Source organism: Gouania willdenowi, unplaced genomic scaffold, assembly GCF_900634775.1.
Source record: "Gouania willdenowi unplaced genomic scaffold, fGouWil2.1 scaffold_296_arrow_ctg1, whole genome shotgun sequence".
Taxonomy (NCBI): domain Eukaryota; kingdom Metazoa; phylum Chordata; class Actinopteri; order Blenniiformes; family Gobiesocidae; genus Gouania; species Gouania willdenowi.
This window is the reverse complement of record NW_021145056.1, coordinates 233,815-244,826: the sequence shown is the minus strand read 5'-3', so window position 1 is coordinate 244,826 and position 11,012 is coordinate 233,815. Positions and strand designations below refer to the sequence as shown.

The 11,012-nt window shown below is 43.9% G+C and overlaps 1 long non-coding RNA gene across 1 annotated transcript; it reads left to right on the top strand.

The window, feature by feature from the left end:
* Positions 1 to 5,721: 5,721 nt before the first annotated feature.
* Positions 5,722 to 7,238, top strand: LOC114459324 (uncharacterized). Its single transcript, XR_003673309.1, has 3 exons — positions 5,722 to 5,763; positions 6,661 to 6,737; positions 7,147 to 7,238. It is a non-coding gene; the product is annotated as an uncharacterized LOC114459324 (long non-coding RNA).
* The last annotated feature ends 3,774 nt before the right edge of the window (positions 7,239 to 11,012 follow it).

The following is an 11,012-nucleotide window of genomic DNA, read 5'->3' as shown; positions in this document are numbered from 1 at the left end:
TATTTATCTGAATAATATTGATATCATTAGCCTCTGCTAACTAGTGAGATGTATTGACTGTTTCATATGTGTAGGAATTAAATCATCTAAATTAAACTTTGGCTGAAATACTATACTAGCCTCAGCATGGGAGACAGGGAGGAGGGATACAAGATAGGATATGGAATGGGTGGGGAATAGTCGATAGGTTTCAAGTGATGTGATGTGAAATTGTGGTTGTGTATATTGTGCTTATTGTTGTGTTATCAAGCCAGTCTGGTGACCAGTGTGTGGTTTAGGAATAATGGTGGTGGCTGTGAGCAGAGGAGGAAGTGAGTGGAAATTCCATAAAACAGGTATTTGGGAACAACGTGTCTATGGTTGAGCCCAGTATGAGTGTTATCCCACAGCCCAAGGCCAGTGCATCCATGACAAATGTAATTCCAAGAACCGCTACTGCAAAACTCATGAGCCGCCCCCGGGCCCGAAGAAGCAGTCGGGCCAGCAGGAAGAGCGGGAAATCTAGGGGCCCCCGGCGACCACCCCACGGCCAAGCAGCCCCCCGAACGCCCCCAAGATCCCAAGCCGAGAGGCAGCCATTGCCCCCCCATCCACACCCGAGAAAGCCCCAAGGAGCCAAGGACCCGGCGCACCACGCCACCGATCCCAACCCCCAACTTGCTAAGTTTTCAAACTCTGGGGTCTGACCCCCTGCGGAGCCCAGGGGATTTTACCACCCCCAAAGGTCATTCAGGATGTTGAAAGAATACTAGCTGTTTGCTTCCCCCTCAAAATGAGATCAAAGAATATGTATTTGTTTGTAAAGTCACAAATGAAGGATTATTGGAATGGTTCTTGCAGAAATTTAAATTGCAAATATAGTTTGTTCAATGCCACTCTTCAGATAATTCAAGAACCAACAGAATGTTCTCATTCATATCACCCATTGTCAACTACAAGTGTTATTCATTCTATGCAATATACCTCTTCACTTCAAGCTGAGTATAAGATGTCAACAGATGGCTTTATTTGTGACCCCCTGCCCGTTATCTCTGTAACTCCACTGTTGGATGTTGATTCATTTGTGAACCCTGAAAGTTTCTTGTTCCCAGGTTGGTTCTTCCTCCATTTGTTGAGGTGTGAAAGTTTGTGGCCTTCTTTCTTTGTTCTAAGGCTAAAGCCTTAGACTCCTCCCGTTGGTCTCAAGTCATAGAGGCCTTTTTTGGCTGGGATTCTTCAGAGTAAATCTGACCCCGGCTGCTCTCACAGGGCTTCTGCCTCAGCCCTGTTCTTTTGATTCTGCTTGTGTTAATAAACTTTGTATTATTATGCAAGCCAGTTTCATCTACGATCCCTTTTTTCTACACTACATCTTTTTCATCGTTCACATCTCCACTTGGGGAAACCACGACACTAGCTTAGTCTCTGCTAACTAGCTTAGCCTCTGCTAACTAACTAAATAGCTTAGCCTCTGCTAACTAGCTTAGTCTCTGCTAATTAGCTTAGCCTCTGCTAACTAACTTAGCCTTTGCTAAATAGCTTAGCCTCTGCTAACTAGCTTAGTCTCTGCTAACTAGCTTAGTCTCTGCTAACTAACTTAGCCTTTGCTAACTAGCTTAGCCTTTGCTAAATAGCTTAGCCTCAGCTAACCAGCTTAGTCTCTTCTAACTAGCTTAGTCTCTGCTAACTAACTTAGCCTTTGCTAACTAGCTTAGCCATTGTTAACTAGCTTAGCCTCTGCTAACTAACTTAGCCTTTGCTAACTAGCTTAGCCATTGCTAACTAGCTTAGCCTCTGCCAACTAACTTAGTCTTTGCTAACTAGCTGAGCCTCTGCTAAATAGCTTAGCCTCTGCTAACTAGCTTAGTCTCTGCTAACTAGTTTAGTCTCTGCTAACTAACTTAGCCTTTGCTAACTAGCTTAGCTATTGCTAACTAGCTTAGCCATTGCTAACTAGCTTAGCCTCTGCTAAATAGCTTAGCCTTTGCTAGCTAGCTTAGCCTTTGCTAAATAGCTTAGCCTCTGCTAACTAGCTTAGTCTCTGCTAACTAACTTAGCCTTTGCTAACTAGCTTAGCCATTGCTAACTAGTTTAGCCTTTGCTAAATAGCTTAGCCTCTGCTAACTAGCTTAGTCTCTGCTGACTAGCTTAGTCTCTGCTGACTAGGTTAGCCTCTGCGAACTTGCTTAGTCTCTGCTAACTAGCTTAGTCTCTGCTAACTAGCTTAGTCTCTGCTAACTAGCATAGCCTTTGCTAACTAGCTTAGCCTCAGCTAAGTAGCTTAGCCTCTGCTAACTAGCTTAGTCTCTGCTAACTAACTTAGCCTTTGCTAACTAGCTTAGCCATTGTTAACTAGCTTAGCCTCTGCTAACTAACTTAGCCTTTGCTAACTAGCTTAGCCATTGCTAACTAGCTTAGCCTCTGCCAACTAACTTAGCCTTTGCTAACTAGCTGAGCCTCTGCTAAATAGCTTAGCCTCTGCTAACTAGCTTAGTCTCTGCTAACTAGTTTAGTCTCTGCTAACTAACTTAGCCTTTGCTAACTAGCTTAGCCATTGCTAACTAGCTTAGCCTTTGCTAAATAGCTTAGCCTCTGCGAACTTGCTTAGTCTCTGCTAACTAGCTTAGTCTCTGCTAACTAGCTTAGTCTCTGCTAACTAGCTTAGCCTTTGCTAGCTAGCTTAGCCTTTGCTAAATAGCTTAGCCTCTGCTAACTAGCTTAGTCTCTGCTAACTAACTTAGCCTTTGCTAACTAGCTTAGCCATTGCTAACTAGTTTAGCCTTTGCTAAATAGCTTAGCCTCTGCTAACTAGCTTAGTCTCTGCTGACTAGCTTAGTCTCTGCTGACTAGGTTAGCCTCTGCGAACTTGCTTAGTCTCTGCTAACTAGCTTAGTCTCTGCTAACTAGCTTAGTCTCTGCTAACTAGCATAGCCTTTGCTAACTAGCTTAGCCTCAGCTAAGTAGCTTAGCCTCTGCTGACTAGCTTAGTCTCTGCTAACTAACTTAGCCTTTGCTAACTAGCTTAGCCATTGTTAACTAGCTTAGCCTCTGCTAACTAACTTAGCCTTTGCTAACTAGCTTAGCCATTGCTAACTAGCTTAGCCTCTGCCAACTAACTTAGCCTTTGCTAACTAGCTGAGCCTCTGCTAAATAGCTTAGCCTCTGCTAACTAGCTTAGTCTCTGCTAACTAGTTTAGTCTCTGCTAACTAACTTAGCCTTTGCTAACTAGCTTAGCCATTGCTAACTAGCTTAGCCTTTGCTAAATAGCTTAGCCTCTGCGAACTTGCTTAGTCTCTGCTAACTAGCTTAGTCTCTGCTAACTAGCTTAGTCTCTGCTAACTAGCATTGCCTTTGCTAACTAGCTTAGCCTTTGCTAAATAGCTTAGCCTCTTCTAACTAGCTTAGTGTCTCTGCTAACTAGCTTAGCCTTTGCTAACTAGCTTAGTCTCTGCTAACTAGCATAGCCTTTGCTAACTAGCTTAGCCTTTGCTAAATAGCTTAGCCTCTGCTAACCAGCTTAGTCTCTGCTAACTAGCTTAGCCTTTGCTAACTAGCTTAATCTCTGCTAAATAGCTTAGCCTCTTAGTTGACTTTGTCACATTTTATTTGACATTAATAATAATTATGCACAATGATAAATATTGTACATGATATGAGTGATAACACGTGTTATACAATAGATGTAACTTAATATTTTTACTTTGGTGTACCATGGGTTCATAAAGTTAGTGAACCACTGTCTTAAGGTACCAAGGTTTCATATTTAGAAATAATGTAAATTAATGGTTCTCACAGAAACTAGATTATGTTCTGAGTTCTTATAATTTCAATTAAACATTTATTTTGTATTTTTCTATGAAATAAGTAAAGTGAGATTACACATATATATTTTACATGATTAACTATAAATAAATAGTTTTTATAAAACTTTTTCCTGTTTCACTTTGTACAGTTTAGAAGTTTACTAACATAATGTCACTAATTTAATGTTGTCTTTCTATTATTACACTTACAGCCAATACATGTTGTTCTCTAACTAACATGTGCTATTGTTCACAGATTGTGCTCAGGGATTCAAACCAGTGTAGATTCAGAGATACCAGTACACCTGTGTGGCAGGTACAGCCTTGTGCAGCCACGTGGCAGCTCTACCGTACCAGACGGCCCACTACTCCCAGCTGAGGATTACATCTGTTCTCCCAGTGTTCAGCTGTACAGAGACTGAACAGAAGTGGTACAAAGCAGTTACCATGGTAACCAACCTTTTAATCACATGTCTTTCTTATTTATGACATGACTTGTTTGTGTGTTGTTTTTCACAGAAGTAACTTATATAAAGACATCAACTACACTCTACCAGACATCTCTACTCTGAAAGTTCAGGACGTGTATGATGGACTCACTGCTGATGAAGCTCCATGATCACTATGATGGACGTCTCCAGTGATGTTCTTCTGGTATAATCTGTTAGGTCTAAATACGTTAAGACCGTTGCTCAATCACAACTCAGGGAGAAAAACACTATCTGACTTAAAAGGCGACCAGAGGCAGAGGGGTGCGAGCTGCAGCTCGGAGAAAAACCCAACAAAAAGACACAGAAGTCCGATATAAGTTGAGTTGCTCTGAGGTGATGCCTCAGAACGGAGTATTTATTATAGAAAACATAGACCACACCCAGATGGGCTGTGCAACAACGCTCTGGGTGCAGTTTTAATACCATATATGGAAACACAAAAACTTTGGGGAGAAAACAGCTCATATGTCCATGCAGTGGGTCACGTACACCCACACTGGCCCAAACTAGTTTAAACCAGCTGTGGTGGACAATGGATATGTTTTGCAAACACACACACAATTAATCATGGATAATTTCATATTCTAACTGTCGTTTAATCATTTAATTATAACTAATAAAGTAGTAAAAAACACACACACACACTATAGCATATCTTACATATCCGCCCTGTTGTGGGTTTGGAAAACATCAAGCAGACGGGCGTCTTCACAGGTTTACCCGGTGCCATCATGGGACCAAAACAACAGGGATGACCACCGTGAGGTGGGGCGAAAACCCGACAGCTAGTACGGGAAAAATTCCCCACCGTCCCCCCCTGCTGGGGCGAACATCGATTCTGATCCACGGTGATCTGGAGACAGTTCAGAGTGTATGTACAAATGATGACCCAAAACCATGGTGTCGAAAATGGGGCTTTAGGTCTCAGTGTGTTTTTGGAGTTGGTAAGGGAGAGTCAGAGGTTACTAGCACATGACCCTCAGTAGCAGTGAACCTTTACCGCTCACTGTGATGATGGGAAGGTGTGGCAGGGTCTTAGTCCATCAATGGGGCAGATGGGGAGAGACCCATAACATGGAGTTGGTACTCTGGGGAAGCCTGGACCTGCATAGCACCGATGATCATGTTGTCTATGCCTTTCTTCACACAGGGGACGATGCAGCAGCAGGCAAGACCAACGACCAGCAGCACAGCCAGAAGAGGGAGACCCAGACGTAGCAGAAATTGGAACCAGGAGCCTTGGAACAGCCAGTCCCACCCGGATGAATGGACATTGGACTCGTCAGCCGACATGGCACCTTCCAGGTTGCGGAGTGTTTGCAGGGCGTCTTCGATGGACTCCGAGGAGTTGTTAGGTATGTACGTGCAGCAGGTAGCACCCACCATAGCACACACACCACCTTTTTCCCATGTGACTGGTGTATCCACGTTTGCCTTTCAGCTATCTTGATGAGGACCCAATCACCAGGACGCAGGGGATCTGAAACAGGTAAAGAGAGACTAGGCAGTGTGTTAGCTTTAACAATTTCAGCATCTGTGAATAATTTAACCATCCATTTTGTTATTGGATCCAACTCTCCCTCCTGATCCTGCACCCACTTAGAACTGGTGAGGGGTAGGTGAAAAGGTCGCCCTGTGACAACCTCAAAGGGGGTCAAACCCTGTGTGTTTGGTGTTATGCGCATGTACATTTCTACCAGGTGAACACACTCTGGCCAGGGCCTGTTTGTTTGTTCTACAGCCTTTTTTAATCTGTTTTTAATGGTACCATTGTTGCGTTCTACCAATCCAGCACTGGCTGGGTGGTAGGAGCAGTGATGTTTTAATTCAATGCCCATGGCTTCTGTCAGCAGGAGTATTACTCTGTTAACAAAATGGGGTCCATTGTCGCTCCAAATCTGTCGTGGGATGCCATGTTGAGGTATTATACGTGTCAAAAGGGCCTTTGCCACTGTCATTGCATCATTTGTTTTAGCGGGCACTATGGTGACCCATTTTGAGAATGAGTCCACCAGAACCAAACAATACGTATACCTCTGAATAGTGTGCAGTGTTATGAAATCCATCATAATGACCTCAAAAGGATATGTACCAGCTGGTGTTTTACCCCGAGGGGGCCTAACATTACCCTGAGGGTTATGACGGCAACAGATGATACACTGACGACAAAAGTTTTTAAAATGGGTTTGGAGTCCTAGTGGTATATGAAATGACTGTTTGACTATGTCTACCATCCCTCCTGTTGAGACATGGGCCAACCCATGGCTCATTCTAGCAACGACGTCAAACAAACATCTAGGCAAACACGGCTTGTCATTTAACATAAATACTCCAGAGTCATTTTTAACAGCACCTTCAGTAACCCATTTTGTTTTTTCATTTTCAGGAGCATTAGCATGCATATCAATCAGGACTTCATCCGGCAAGCCAAGTGGTACAACATCAACAGGCAACAACTGAACAGTAAGTGCTTCAGTAAAAGCAGCTTTTTTAGCTTCAACATCAGCTTTCGCATTACCCAGAGAGACAGCATCAGTGGCGCCAGTATGTGCCTTGCATTTACATATCGCCAATGATGTAGGTAAGAGGACTGAAGCAAGGAGGTCTTTTAACAGGGAGGCATGTTGCACAGGCCTACCACTAGATGTCTTCATACCTCTCCTAGCCCACTGAGCAGCAAACACATGAACTGTGGAGAAAGCATACTGGCTATCAGTGTAAATTGTGACTTTCTTGCCTTTGAAAAGTCTACAGGCCTCTGTCAAGGCCACAATTTCAGCTGCCTGTGCAGACTGATTTCCAGCCAATTTGCCTGATTTCAACACAGTGTCGCATGTAACTACTGCATAACCAGTATGATTTGTTCCATCAGGTGCTTTGGAGGAGGAGCCATCTACAAAAACTACATCTCCGTCTTCCAATGGAATGTCTGTCAAATCTGGACGTGGTTTGCATGTCACCGACACTAACTGTCCACAGTTATGCGGTGTCCCGTCGTCAGCTGTTGGTATCAATGTAGCTGGGTTAAAAGCAGCACAGCGCTTTAGAGTGAGGTTGGCTGGTGTCAACAAGGTATTAGTAAGGTGTAAAAACCTGGCAGGAGATAAGAATGACATTTTTGTTTGTGTCAACAGGATGTCAACTGCATGGCTGACTAACAGTGTCAAAGGATGGAACAACACTACTTCAGCAGACGCGTGCACGGCCATGGCTGCGGCGCAAACCGCCTGAACGCAATGGGGAAGCGCCCTAGCCACATCATCTAATCGTTTAGAGTAATAGGCTATTGGTCGTTGCTTCTCACCATATTGCTGTAGTAGTACTGATGTCATGTAACCGTCCTTACAGTCAACAGACTGTGTAAATGGCTTGTTGTAATCTGGCAGCGCCATCACCCCTGTTCCTGTTATGATTTGTTTCACTTTTGTAAATGCTTCTTCCGCTTCAGGTGTCCACTGCAAAGGTGCGCTTAAAGTTTGATGTGTGTCTAACATTAGGTTCTGTAATGGGGCAGTTATGATGGCATAATCAACGATCCACGACCTGCAATAATTTGCCAGGCCTAAAAAGGCCATCATTTGTCTGACGGTAAACGGTTTTGGTGCCATTTGTACTGCTTCCCTACGTGATGTGGTAAGTTCTTTCCCTTCAGCTGAAATGTTATGTCCAAGGAATGTTACTTTTTCCTGTGTAAATTGGAGTTTTTCCAATGAGGCCTTATTTCCTGTTTTTGCCAAATGTGTGAACAGCCTGATTGCCTCTGTTTCATTTTCCGCTTTGGTGGGACTTGCCAATAAAATGTCATCAACATAAACAATTATCTGTGTGGTCTCTGGCCACGTGTGGTGGCTGATGCATCTGTTAATCTCCGCTGAAAAGATCGTAGGACTGTCACAAAACCCTTGTGGAAGGCGAGTGTAAGAGTATTTTTTGTTCTCAAATGTGAATCCAAACCACCCCTGCGCTGTACTATGAAGAGGGATGGAGAAAAATGCATTACTTAAATCAATTACAGTGAACCATTTTTCATGGGGTTGTAATTCATTTAACAATGTGTGTGGGTCTGGTACATTTGGAGCTCGTGATTTAACAGCCTGATTTACTGCTCTTAAATCATGCACCATCCTCCAGCCACCTTGTGGCTTTTTTACAGGGAAGATGGGGGTGTTGCATTCAGCTGCGTCATGTTCCTGTAGCACGCCTGCAGTGAGTAAATCATTAATAACAGGCTTTATTCCTTCTTTTGCATCTGATTTGAGTGGATATTGTCTAATTCGAGGCCTGTGGGATGTGGCTGGATCTATGGTTACAGATGTTGCGGTTGTCATAAGTCCAACATCTGTTTTTGATGTAGCCCACAGACATGATGGTACTGTAGGAAAGTCATTTGAAGTCAGAGTGCACACAGAAAGTCATGCATCCAAATGCACAGCAGGGGGCGCCAAAGTACACCAGTTCAACATTTGTTTTTTCACAAAGCCACAAAAGGAGCCTTTGTATGTGAATACATTGTTTCTCTCTTTCCTCCAAAGGTCACTCTTGACAGGAAGTGCAGCCAACAGATCATTTGCATCTTTCCACTGTTTATGTGCAGGTTTTTGTAAACAGATGTGTGGAAACCGTGGGGGGTTTATTGGTGTCAAATCTGGAGGCAACGTCACTCTGATTATAATCCATCCATCTGGAGACCAACAAACGTCTGTCAATGTTATTTTCTGTGGTGACAATCGCAAAAACTTTTCCTCCCAGGCTTTAGCAGTTGCTCTGCCCTCAGGGGATAGGTCTGGTCTCCGTAGCCAGTCTGGTTGACCTGGCAGTGGTCCATCAGGTCTGACATAAATCATTGTAACATGTGGTGGCCACTGTGTCTGTGCATCTGTGGGAACTACAAATGTTTTAGCCATTTTAGCCCGCAGTTCTTCCATAGACCCAACCACTGACCGAGGGCCTGTTGACACTGGATCCAATGTATAGAATTTAGTAGGAATGACTGGGCTCTGCAACACCATAAGTGATTCTTTAGTATCTGATAAAAGTTTCTTTGGCACTATTCCATTAGCAGTTGGCACTAAACTGATCTGTAATTTACTGAGGAGGTCTCTTCCCATTAAATTGAAAGGACAATCAGTTGTCAAAATAAATGGGTGTGTGTGATATGAACCATCTTCATCTTGTACGATGACCTCCTCAGACCAACATGCATATTGAGGCTTCCCACCTACTCCCACTATGCCAATAATCTTTTTGGAAGTGACCACGCCCTCCACCTGATCACGGAGGACTGAAACATCAGCTCCTGTGTCACTCAAAAAGGTGACTGGTGTTTGTTTTGGTCCCACCAACAGTGTACGTTTTGGGTATTTGTCATGTGTTAATGTTACAGCTGCATAAATGGAGAAATCAACAAAATGGTTTGGATTTAAAGGTGGGGGATGTTCATATTCTGCAGGTAAATCATTGTCATATTGGTCAACATCCTCATCTTGCCCTAAAAAGGCTATGTCACACTCTGGGGTTTCATTATCTGTTCCGGAGTCACTGATTACATTTTCCTCCGGCCAGTCCTGGCGTCACTGCCGAGGAGTTTGCCCGAACGACGTATGGTCTGTTTTTTGTTTTCTTTATGGGCAATCTCTTGCCATGTGTCCTCCCTCATGACAAATGAAACATTGTCTTTTTTCTCGATCTATTTTTGCTTGTTTTTCCTCATCAGGCGTTCTGGTGCGATATGGCTTTTTTTCCCTGTCTTTTAAACCCTGGGCGTTGGCTCACTAGAGCTGCAGCCATGGCCTCAGCCAATACATTAACATTAGTTAACTCAGTTTTTGCTTTCTTTCTTTCAGTGACTTCATAAGCATGTTCGGCCCATTCCATTAGCTCTGGAACAGTGAGGGTGCGGTGTGTGACACAGTTTCTTTTTATGAAATCTGACACGTTTGGCAACAAACCACTGATTAACCACATTTTTAGCTGTATTTGGTATGGATTATCCGCCAGTGGAGAATGAGGAAGCCCGCTATTAGTCCTAAAAACCGTTTCTAAACGGGCACGATATTCCATTGGCGTCTCGTCTGGTTTCTGACGACACGCACTTATTTCTTCGTGGCTTGGGGGTTTAGTGTAAGTAGCTCTCACTCTTTGCATCAGTGCTTCAACCTGCTGTCGCAGCTCATTAGAGTTATGTGCTAGGGGCTGACGGTTAACTTGTCTCCCCGTGAAACCGCCCACCACTACTGGATATCGGTGTCTAAGTGTTAGTTTTAGAACCTTTTCCACCTCCAGTCCATTTAAATGCCATGTCTCAATCAACCCACGTACTTGTTCAGCATAAGCAGTCGGATCCTTTTCAACATCACATACGCCCTTACAGGCATCTAATGCCTCCTGCTCCGTCCATGGGCGAAACAACAACAGCTGTGGGGGATGGGCACCCTGTAATGGATCCTGTGGGTCGAGGAGCTCTCCTCCACGAGGATTAGCCACCTCAATCATAGGCAAAATTGGATATAGATTTTTCTCTATTCCCGTCTGAGCTACATGATATTGCCCATCCTCCTCACTGTCAACACTTTCTTTCATCTGTTTTGACTTTTGTTTAGCTGCCCTAGTCACAGGTCCCTTTGTTTCTTGCCCTACAACTGCTCCCCTCTCCTCTAATCCTCCTACAGCCCCAACCTGTTGCTGATTTGTCTCCTCAACTCTACGCGGTCCACACACGGTCTCATCACAAGGCTGTAT